A 12,812-nucleotide genomic window follows, 5' to 3' on the forward strand; every position below is an offset into this window, starting at 1 on the left:
GGCAATACAATGGAGCAAAGATAGGCTCTTCAACAAATGGTGCTGGAACAACTAGGTAGCTATACACATGCAAAAAAAAAAAAAATCTAGACACAGACCTTACACACGTAACAAAAATTAACCCAAAATGGACCATAGACCTCAATGTAAAATGCAAAAATGTAAAATTCCTAGATGATAAAGGAGAAAACCTGGACGACTTTGGGTGTGGTAATGCCTTTTTGAACAACACCAAAGACACCATCCATGAAAGAAATTGAGGATAAGTTAGGTTTTATTAAAATGTAAAACTTCTGCTCTTGAAGAGACAACGTCAAGAGAATGAGAAGACAAAACACAGATTGGGAGAAAATATTTGCAAAAGCCTTACCTGACAAAGGACTGTTATCCAAAATATGCAAAGAACTCTTAAAACTCAACAGTAAGAAAACAAAAAACAACAACAAAAACAAAACATAGGACAAAGACCTTAGCAAATAGCTCACCAAAAAAGATAAACAGAGAGCACATAAGCATATGAAAAGATGCTCCACATCACATGTCATCAGGGAAAGGCAAATTAAAACAACAATGACATACACCACTACGCACCTATTAGAATGTCCAAAATCTGGAACATTCATAGTACCAAATGCTGGCAAGGATGTGCTGTATATTGCTGATGGGAATGCTAAAGAGTACAGCCACTCTAGAAGACAGTTTGTCATTTTTTTCAAAACAAAACATACTCTTACTATACAACCTAGGAATCACGTGCCTTGGTATTTATCCAAAAAAAGTTGGAAACACATGTCTACATAAAAACCTACTCAGAAACCTATTTATAGCAGTTTAATTTACAATTGGTAAAACTTGGAAGCAAACAAGATGTCTTTCCAAAGATGAATAAACAAACTGTATGCCCAGTTTATTTAGTGTCTATAAATAAATTGTATGTCCAAACAACAGTATATTATTCAGCACTAAACAGAAATGAGTTATCAATAAAAGAAAAGACATGGAACAAAGTGATGTGCATATTACTGACTGAAAGAAACAAATCTGAGAAGTTTATATACTGTATCATTCCAACCAAATGACATTCTGGAAAATACAAGACTATGGAGACAGTAAATTGATCAGCAGTTGCCAGTGGTGAGGAGCTGGGGGTGGCCAAGAGGGGTTTAGAATAGGTAGGAAGAGCACAGGATTTTTAGGGCAGCGAATATACTCTGAAGGTATCATTATGTTGAATGTTTGTCATTAAACAATTGTCCAATCCCGCAGAATGAACATCAAGAGTGAACTGTAATGTAAACTATGGATTTTGGGTGATGTGTCAGTGCAGGTTCATCCATTGAAACAAATGCACCACTCTGGGGGGAAGTTGCATATGTGGGGGCAGGACATATAAGGGGAATCTCTGGACCTTTCTTTCAACTTTATTGTGAACCTGAAACTGCTCTTTAAGAAGTATTTTGGGAGGGGGCACCTGGGTGGCTCAGTCAATAATGTGGCCAACTCTTGATTTTGGCTCAGATTATGATCTCGGAGTTATGAGATCAAGCCCCGAGTAGGGCTCTGGACTCAAGGGGATGTCTGCTTGAGGATTCTCTTGCTCTCTTCCTCTGCCATTCCCCCTTTTTAAAAGAAAATGTCATTTTCTGTACAACTATAGAGAACATAAAATAGTATCTTACCCATTGTGAGAGTGGAAAATCCCAGTGGTTACTCTTTCCATGGTAACTTCCCATAAATGATCATCACTTTATGTATGTTAGTACTTCACATATGTGGATTTCTAAAGGGAATGCTGAAGATTAATTTGTTCGTAAAAAGAAAATGGTAATATGTAAGTGATCTGTCAAATATAACTCAGTAATGTATGGAGAGAGTATGTATGTTCATTGCAATATTCTGAGGGACTATTTTTCTAGATTTTCTACATAGGAATAGCTATATGTGAATTTTGAACACAATTTGGATTGTAATCTATAGATATATGGCAAAATTTAAAAATTTATTAATATAAATTTTAAAAATTTATTAATATGTCATAAATGTAATTCCACTTATATAAACATGGGGCTACAGAATTGTCGATGCTTGTATAGTCTTCTATTGAGTTGGTTATTGTAATTTATGCAGCCAATCCCTTACTTTGAATGTGTAGATTGCTTTCAGTTTTCACTATTATAAATGATATTGTGATAAACATTGTTTCTTTGAGCATTTGTCCATTTTACAAACATTTCCTTAGAAAACTGTGTAGAAATGGAATGGCTTGGTCAGCGGTCCCTTGAAGTTGTCATGAAAGTTCTTTGGAACTATCAAGAAATGCCTTAAAAACAACTTTTGAATACTATTATGTGGTAATTTTGAATAATTTATTAAGTCTTTCATTCATCCTTTGGATTTCCTAGTTTATGTCTTACTAAGAAATATTTCAAAGACCATCTGTTTGGATTTTCCCCAGACATAGACTGCTTATGTGCAATCCACTTACCGAACTTCTTTCATATTTTTGACAGAAGAGCACAAAACTAATTTTTTAACTTAAAGCATGAATTCAATCTGTTCAGAATCCAGGTGTTTAGCTGTGCCAAGGAAATGTATTATTTTATAGAGAATCTTTCATTTTCAATCAAAAATTTGAAACAAAATACTTAAACACATCCTGCCATTGGATCCAAATATCATTTGTGAAACAAGGTCCATTTTTCAGCAAGAATCCAATTTCAAGGTATGTTTGTGGAGCAAGACCCTTTCTCTTCCATATATCTCACATCCTTCAGACACAAAGACATTAAACATTGAAAAAGAACAAGAAGACAAGCGAAAAAAGGAAGAGGAAGAAGGTTCTACGGTTGCAGGTGAATACAATGGCCATACCCAACCATGTTCCAAAATGTAACATAACGAGCATATTGTTTACTGAAACTTAATAATCTCCTGTTTAGTTTAAATAGTAATATATTTCTTAGCTAGAAAACTAATCCACAATACTGCTGAATCTGTATGGTCTGAACATTAGAAAACACTACCATTGCAGTTCCAGTAATTAAATTAAAAACAACAACAACAACAACAACAACAAAACTAGGGTTTAATAGTTTGTATTTATTTTGAATATTGGTTCATGAAGAAAACCAAACTTAATCACCCCAGGGTCTTTTTGTTTGTTTTTGTTTTTGTTTACCTCAATGTGTTTCTCCAGTCATTTATTGGAATATGATAACCAAGGAGTTTATCTACCATTTCCGGCATTGTTATCACAGGACAGCACAGCCTTAGCTACCAGCCCCTGACTCAGATATGAAGTCTAGAGCCTTTTGATTGTCCCTTTAAGGAGAGGAATGACTTTAAGCACCACTAGGGAAATCCCCCCAAATAAAAACCATACCAAGGAAAATATGAAGAAAAAGGAGGTTTACAAAATGAAAGGTAAGATCACATTGCACACTAAGGAGAAGCCAGACCTATATCTTTGGGTAATCTGTGTTAGACTTTCGTGTGGTATTTCCAGCTGGTTTGACAGCTACTGGAGAAAAATCATTGCCTTGGTCCTCACCAAATGCAGCAGCTAGGTCTGGTGTCCCTAGTTGATATACTTCATGAATTTCTTTGACGTATAAGCGCCTGGAAGGTAAGAGAGGAACCCCACTACCAAAAACCCTAACTCCCTACCAACTGCCTCCCAGAGCCGTCTGACATGCTCTCCCTCTGTGCCTGTCCCTCACTCTGGTTCCTGAAGATCTTGCTTCAAACTGGGAAGTTCTGGCCTTGCTATTCCCATAAACCAGCTCCTACCCCTTTTCCTTTATCCCATGCGGCAGACCTTGCTTCCTCTTCTTTTCATTGTGTTTCAACGCCTGTCAATGGTGCAGGTGAGTGGAAAGGAGGAAAGGGAAAAGTCTTTATGATAGGATTGGCCAGGGAGAAAAAAACTATGCCATACCCTCAGTTGATACAGAAGATGGGATAGACTCTACCAAGTCTGATACTGGGTTTCTCCTATCTCTGGTCTGTGTGTTGCAACTGAAAAGACCTAATGGCAGAAAAAGCCTATTTTAAGTATGTATGATATGTGCATTAGACATTTATTGGGTTGTCAGCCCAGCCCCTTTCCTGGGATTGGCCTCCCTACCACCCCATGCCCCTGGCCCATGGGTACCTGCAAAGTCTTTATACTTACTGTATTCAGTTTATTGATCTTTATCCCTTTCCTAGGAATTTAGGAATTAAGACCAAAAGAAATCAAGCTATTTCCTGATTCTGTGAAATATCCCAGGAATTTTTTGTTGTTGAAACAATTTCAAATTAGTTTTCTGATACTTACAGTCAAAAGATCTCAAACTGATATGAACACACACACACGTGCACGTGCACATGCGTGCAAACACACAGATGCGGGCTTTCTCCTCTAAGCAATCTTTATATCATATCTTTTCCGCTTTTTCGCTCTTATAAAAGGACTTTGGCAGCCAGGGAACCAGTCTTGATTCTCAGCCCTAATGGGTTAAGGGAGGGAGTCAGAATAGAAACAGGCCTGAATTCCCTGATCTTTGGATGGTCCATTCAATTCCCACTCCCACCTCATTTTGATACATTCCCTTATTTGCAAGGACTATGCTACTGTTTGAATGCCAGTTGAATTTCACCCAGTAACTGATTTTTGCCATGCCTTCTTAGCTAGATATCAGATGAGTGAGTAGTTGCAGATGAATCTGGGTATCCGGCCAGGAGCCATTTTGAAAGGCAGTTTCAAGTTCAGGAGAAATTATAATATTGAGACCCTCAAAGATACTGAATCAATTCTCTGGTTCAGGAAGTAGATGGTATTAGTCTTACATGTCCATTCTTGGCTGATCTAGAGGTGGGATGATTCTGAAGGAGAAAGTGTTCAGGAAAATCTTGAGGTCAACCAGGAAGCCAGCTGAAAACCTATCTGTGATTGCCACAAGAGTATTCTTACTGTAATAACATACTTTGAGTTAAAAAGAACACACCTCCTTCTTGCTTAAGTGGCATGTGGTTGGTAAGAAGGCTCCTTCTCATTGGTAGAAAGGAATAAAGTACTGAACAACCAAGACCTAGACGTACCTTTTTGCAATAAAACACTTCCTAACTAATAATAATATAGTTTACTCTTGGAGCATTGAATTTCCACCTTCTTTGAGTTCCCATCTTGTAATGCTTGAAAGTCTTCCTCTTCCACAAACAAACTAAAATTAATTAACAGGTTTTTCTCTTTCTAACGATCTAAAGTATTGTTAAGTTTGCACTCTGGTCCACAATTTGTAAATATTATCCAAGATACTTCTCTTCTGCTAAACTGTGCAATGTAAGCAAATATTCAGACTCTAATAATGGTAGTCCTTGCAAACATGGTATGATTTCAATATAACTTCATACCTGGAAAAGGATTCCCTGGTGACGGTTATATAAAATGCTCCAAGAGCCACAATGCTGCAAATGGCCAGAGAATCAATGCCTTTAGTGCATCTACAAACCTCAAGAGTTATCTTATCCCACAATGGTGGCTTTTTCCTATGTTTGCATGTTCTGTATTCCACAAATTGGGCTAGCCTAGTTGAAACTCTTAGAGATAATGCCAGAGTGACTCCCAGATCCATGTAAGATGTACTCCCTTACAGATAACAGCCATTTCAGCCATAGAACCCTGTCCCTCCCTCAACAGGATGTGGATTCTTGCAAAGCAAGGAGTCATTGGTTCCTCCCTTGGAACCGCCCTCATTTTTGGTGTCTGGAAGCCATTCCTCACTCCATGCACCAGATAGTGGCATGTAATAATATTCTAAATTTAGTGATATGTAGCTAATATTGTCAGAGTAAATTGTGCTTAAATGCTTCTCACATTGTTTATTGCAAGAAGGTTTCTGGGAGGGTTTTATTCAGCCTATTCATAGACTTATATGGGGAAGCAGCTTGTTCTGGAGACTCTAGAACTTTGTTCCTGAGTTATTTACCAGATTCTTTCATGCATGAAATGTGTCTTAAGGTCCTCATTTCCCTTTCAGAAATATTGATAGTACAATATTATTATGTAACTTGTTTTGAGGATTGATCAAAAGGCAAGAGTTTTTATACAGATGGCATCCATCTATTTAATAATTAGCCTGTATTAGGGGTAGACATACCAACCCAAAGATTAGGGGACAGTTCTACCTAAGACTCCCTCATTGTCGGATTAAATTTACAGAGACTCAGATTAAATGCTGTTGCCTGATATAGTTATTCATGAAGTTTTTGTCTCTTCCTATCCCCCTTTGAGGATGTAACCTAATCCATCTCCTGCTCTCCAATACCTCCTCCTCCCAGGTCTCTTCTTGATGATTGGCCCCATTCTACATGCACTTGACCTGTCACAGAGTGAGATATCTTCCCTGGGGTGTCTCCTTTGCTCACAGACACTAACAAGTACCAAGCTCTGTTCATTTGTCCTGTGAACATCTCTCTCGATGCCTTCTGTCTATCCCCGGTTCGTGTCACCATCAACCTTCCCCTAGGTTATTGTAACACTCCTCCTTCCGTCTTTCTGCCTCCATTCCTCTCTGTCTACGTCCTTATCTCATTGTTGCTACAGTGATAGTTTAGGAAGGAGACATAATGGGACAACTCCTCTGCTTCAAACCTTTCACTGGCTCTCCATTGCTCTAGGGAGAAAAATCCAGTGGCTTAGTATTCCCCATCTCTCCAGCCCCATACGCCTCTCCTCTTTCACTGTCTTTTCTGGCCATATGGAATCACTTGGAGCACCTTATGTGTCCCACTCCTTTCAATTTCTGGGCCTTCAGATGGCCCATTCTTTATCTGGAAGATCCTCCTTGTCCCCTATTCCCTTACCCCACCTCCATACTTGACCACAGTAGCATCTGGCTTCAGAACTATCACTTGTTGTTATTGCCCTAACAACAGCAAGAAAAACCATATTAATAATCTTTTCTCAAGGAAATATGCTTTCTATTTCTAGGTTGTACTTGCAGCACATTTCCTAGAATTTTAGGCAGATCATGGTGCCAGTTTATGTATGCCTGGTTATCATGAGTGTCTAATAGCTTTTACAGACATAAACTGGTGTTTCTGTCCTAAGCAAGTGAATTAGGGACCCTGGCAAACTAGAGCTCTTTCAAGCCACTAGGTTATTAGTCAATAAACATATGACTATTTACTTTGACTCTGAGTTGAGTAAGTTTCTTTAAGTGGCTAATATTGCCTACAATAATTTTTCCTACTCTTCCAGCCTATCACTTGATGATGAAAACAACTTGATATTTTACTTTATATCTTCCACCCAGGAAGTTATAAAATAACTTCTAAAATAACTTAGTTCTCAAAAAAAACTCTGACTCTTGGAACCTTAGCTTAGTTTTCTTAATTTTTTTTTTTTTAAGATTTATTTATTTATTTATTTGACAGAGAGATCACAAGTAGGCAGAGAGGCAGGCAGAGAGAGAGAGAGAGAGGAAGGGAAGCAGGCTCCCCGCTGAGCAGAGAGCCCAATGTGGGACTCGAACCCAGGATCCTGAGATCACGACCTGAGCCGAAGGCAGTGGCTTAACCCACTGAGCCACCCAGGACCCCCCCCCCTTTTTTTTTTTAAAGATTGTATTTATATATTTGAGAGAGAGTGAGAAAGAAAAAGAGCACAAGTTGGGGAGTAGAGGAGATGCAGAGGGAGAAGCAGACTTCCCACCAACCAAGGGAGCCAAATGTGGGGCTCGATCTCTGGACCCCGGGATCATGACCCAAGCTGATTGCAGATGCTTAACCAACTGAGCCACCCGGGTAACCCAGTTTTCTTGAATCTTTGCAGATTTTTGTTCTGATCTATTTGCTGAGTTTATAGTACCAAGCGTGGAACATTCAAACCATGGGCACATATAGCTAGGCCAATAGGAATTGTTTTTGCTTTATCGCTTTCATGGCCGAAGACTTTAGAAATATATTGGCATAAAGTCATTAAATATAGAAGGCAAATTTTGTTTCTTAATGGGATAACTTAAGTGCTGATCACAGTTAATTTTCATCTTCCAAAGAGTTGAGTGTGTTTGAACGTCTCACTGCTAGATAGATTCATTCAGTGCATCTTAAAGGTGCTTGTTTATTTTGTTTTTTGTTTTGTTTTGTTTTACCTGCTGCATCTCACAGTGAGAAACAGGTGTTTTTAATATATGTATACATATATGTATATATATACACACACATACATATATATACATGCACACACACATCAAAAGAATATATATACACACACATATATATATATGCACACACTCAATTGAAACAAAATTTCCATAAATAATATTGAGCCTTAGTATACATGGTTCACACTGGCATCATTGACATTTTTTAAATTCTATCCAACCCTACGCTATCCTACAATGTTTTGTTTACTACCCATTAAGTTGATTTCATTACCTGCAATTGATAAACACTGCCTTATAATTTTTGACAATAAGAAAATAACAAGGCAAGTAAGGCAGGCTTTCTGGAACATTTCGCCATCCTTTCATCCTTTGATCTTTAGGTGTTGCGGGTGGGGCTCAGTCACAGTGGCTTCTTCACATTTTTGGTCTTTGAGGTGAACATGTGACTAAGTTGAGTCAGTTATAACATTTCCTCCTGGACACATAATTCTTGCATGAAGGATGTTTAACCCCATATGCACTGATCAAAACTTCTCTGCTAGAATGAGTATAGAAGATGGTCTCTATCTTCTGGGGCTGCCCAGCTTTGATGAGTTGGGTGTAGACTGTCGGCAGCCATCTTTATCTTGCTTGTATGGAGAAAGCTTGATTGAAGAGTAGAGCCAAGCTTTGCTGAGGGATGACGAGAAAGAGAGAGTGCCATGGAAGAAATGTGTTAGGGACTGGATCAAGCTTGAAGAATTCTAAATTTATCTTATTAAATTTAAATTTAATTGGTGTATTAAGTTGCCTTATTGTTTCCTTTTTCTTTAAGCTGTTTTGAACGGAGTTTTTTCACTTGCCCGGTGGAAGAGTCTTGATAGCATGGTTAAGCAATGCAAACACCACATGCCTGTGACCTTACTGGAAATACTCATAAAAGCTATGCTCTGCCTCCCTTCTATGTCCATTGAGAAATGGGCTATCTGGTGACTTACATAGCAAGATAATATATTTTAAGAGTATTCTCAATATTAACTCATACATCCTTCTCCCACCAGTTCTTATAGCCCTTGTCTTCCCCCTCAATTCAGCCAGTTTGTTATTTTTTATTCATTTCCTCAGAAAAGGGGTGACATCCCAGAAACACAAAGTCTGGGCTTTTGCTTTCAGTTGTTTAGGCTTCAGAAGACCATGAAAGAGTTGTGATGAGTAAGACAAAAAGCTTTCTAGCTATAACATCAGAAAGGAATTCCCAGGCTGAGGCAAGTGACAGATCAAGGAGACAGAATGTGAAGGAGAGTTAGGAGAGGCCCTAGGGAATGCCACCCAGTTCTGCTTCAGCATCTGGTCCCATGAACAAGAGCCAGCACCAATCCTTGGGGGACTTGCCGGCTGCATTTAGGTGAAGACTATGCAGTCCCTGGACTGGGTTTTGTCAGTCATTCTTGCATAAAGGGTTCATGAGAATCTGTCTCCCACAGAAGTTACTACATGACCTGCTGAGTGTCAGTCAGGTAGGAAAGCTGCCCGCTTTTCTCTGTCCCAAATGAAACGATCCTGCTAATGCTAGGTAGTCAACCCCCACCTGAATCTGCCAAAGCCCCTTGAAATGGAGAGTGGATCTAGATACAGAGAGGTATTTGAGGAGAAAGGAAGGCCCACTGCATGTGAACTTGGATGAAGCAATTTCTTATAAGCTTGAACTTTCTCCAGAATCAGGCAATAATTAAAAAACAAAAACCAACAAACTTGAGCTGACCCCCCCAAAGCCTCCCTCCCCCCCCACACCATTACCTCCACCACCACCATCACACTTGAGTATTTTATGTTGTGCTGAGTGTAAGAGCCTGCCCCTCCCCGAGGAACTTGCTTGTGGACCCCAGATGTAGGGGTGGGGCAGGCCAGGCGGAGATGTCCAATTGGTGCAGCATGTGTATATCCACTAGGGTGAATTGAGATCCGATTGGCCACCTGTATAGGGGTGGGGCTCAACCAACCGCTTAAAGGTTGCTGTGCGAGGCTAGTAGAGGAATAGGAGAGCTGTGATGGGAGCAGAAGGAAGAGTTGGTGGGAGCAGAAGAGTCCACAGGAGCAGAAGAGTGGGCGGAGTGGAGGAGCTGTAATAGCTCTTGTAAGAGCTATAACCACAGCCAGCGGTCCGCCACCAGCGGTCCCTGCGCCAGCAGTCTCCAGCCCCCCGCGGCCCTGAGCCACCGCCTGCAGCTTCCAGCCGCCTGCGTCCCGCCTCTGGCGGTCCCGCCTCCGGAGTCCCCCAGCCGCCGCCTGCCCCCACCCACCGCCTGCAGCTTCGAGCTGCCTGAGGCCCCGCCTCCGGCCCCAAGCCACTGCCTGCAGCCTCCAGCCGCCTGCGGCTCTGCCTCCAGCGTTCTGCCTCCAGTGGCCCTGAACCGCCGCCTGCAGCCTCCAGCGGCCCCGCCTTCAGCAGCCCGGAGCTGTAGCCTCAGGCAGTTGCGCTGATGACGGTCCTGAGACGCCAGCAGTCCAGTGGTCAGCAGTCCCGACACCTGCAGCCCCTAGAGGCCAGCGGTCCTGAGACCCCAGTGGTCAGTGGTCAGCGGTCCTGAGACATCAGTGGTCCAGTGGTCAGCGGTCCCCACGTGTGCAGCCCCTAGACATCAGCGGTGCCGAGACACCAGCGGTCCAGCGGCCCAGCAGTCAGCGGTCCTGACGCCTGCAGCCCCTGGATGCCAGCAGTCCCGAGACGCCAGTGGCCCTGAGATGCCAATGGCCCCTAGCCACCAGCAGCCTCGCTGCAAAATGCCTCGCCACCCCGAGCCACCAGCGGCCTTGTCTGCAGCGGTGGCTTCCTCTGGGTGGCAGCTTTGTCAGAGTGGCATCATGGGGAGCAGAGTCTGTGTCATCCGGGTTGTCCTCTTTGTCATCATCGCTGTCATCGTTGCCTCTTCGTCGTCGGGAGCAGCCTCCTCCGGGAAGCGGTCTTGTCCAGAATGGCCTCTTCTTGGGAGCGGCCTTGTCTGGGGAGCAACCTCATGGAGCAGCGGCCTCATCTTGGGAGTGGCCTCTTCTTGGGAGCGGCTCTGATCATGGAGTGGCCTCTTCTGCAGAGCAGCCTCCTCCGGAGCGGCCTTCTTGGGAGTGACCTTGTCGGGATCATCGTCATCGCTTTTTTGTAAGAGATAGCCCTGACCGGTCACTTTGATTCTTGATGCTTGGCGCGAAATAAAGTTTTGCTTGACCTTCGCTTTGTATCAGTCTCGTTCCTTTGATCACGGACCCTAACACTGAGCAGGGATTTAGTCAATCAGCAATAAAATATTTTACACATTTTTGTTTTATGGCTTCTCAGTGAATGTTAACAAATGTTAATCAAGCCCGGTATGGGGCATTGGTAATATAAGGATGAATAAAACAGATTTCCGTATCCTCATCGTTGCCCATAGCAACAGGTAGTGGGTGAACGCAGAAATGTGTGTAACTATCCCACTGAAAGGGTTAATGGAAAGGGGGTCCCTCCTGGGTGACGTCCCAAGGCCACTTCCATCCTATTACAGATTTTTTTTCTTTTTTTTTTTTGGTGGGGGCAGGGGGTGTCAAAAACTACCCTGCATTGTCACACTTTTCATTTCAGTTTAGCAATCAACATTTCACTGGTAATGTTCAATAAAGGAGTTTCCCCTGTTTCCTGAGGGGAGAAATTTTGCATTAATTGCAGTGTAAGAGGCCCAGGGTAAACGATGCGCGCAAGAGCCTCTGACAGGTCGTGTTCCCCAGCTCTACTGACAGACTCTGGCGGAAGAGCATGGCGCCAGCGCCACCTGAGGCCAGGGCTTTCCGTGGAGTCTGGCTCCCAGGGACAGCCTCACCAGCCGGCAGCCTCCTTCTGTACTAGTTCCACTTGAGCCCTGTTACACTTTTCTCCTCTTCACAGAAATAGCCAGCCCTTCCTATTTCCTCTCTTCCTCCTCAGACTCCTTCAATAATTGATGCCAACCCACCACCGGGAAGCCTGGACGCCCAGCCTTGGGCAGCTCTCTATGAAGCAGCCGCCGAGCTCCCACGTCTGAATCCTGAGCTCTGCACTCCGCTCCACGCCATTAAGTGGTGCTTGAAAGAGACTGCTTAAGTCCATGGCTTTGTGGTGGTTTTTCCCCCTCAGCTTCTTATCAGTGAGCCTTACTGAAGAGACATATTTGGAGCTGAGAGTCTCTTCCAGGGTGGAGAGTCTAAGGAATTAAAAACCCAGCCACTCCCTGCCACCATAGTCAAAATGGAGCCCAGAGATTCCCCAGAGACAGGAGGAGGCCATCCGTCCTAAGGAAGTGAACTGCCTTCCTAATACATGCGAGGGAAAGGAATTTTTCAGAAATGGAAGACCTATGATTTTGAAAAGATTAGGTGGCATCCCAAAGAACTACAGTTTAAGTAGAACATTCTAGTTGAGTGACTGCTCTACAGAACAAGTTAGTAACTGAACTGACCACATCTGAGGAACAGGCAAAACATTTCTGGGAACAATGGTTCTTCTACATTCTTTTCATTCCGTAGGTTCAGAGAAGGTATTTTGAAGGATCATAAGCCTTTCATGAACCCATGCCCAGGATTTAGAAAAGCTGGAGTCACTGCATGCTAACCTTTCAAAATAAGCTCAGTTCACCCCCTCCTGACTCCCAGCCCCAAAATGAACTTTAAAGGAAAAAA

The sequence above is a fragment of the Mustela putorius genome, unplaced genomic scaffold, assembly GCF_011764305.1.
Source record: "Mustela putorius furo isolate JIRA1106 unplaced genomic scaffold, ASM1176430v1.1 tig00003845_pilon_pilon_pilon, whole genome shotgun sequence".
In the NCBI taxonomy this organism is placed as follows: domain Eukaryota; kingdom Metazoa; phylum Chordata; class Mammalia; order Carnivora; family Mustelidae; genus Mustela; species Mustela putorius.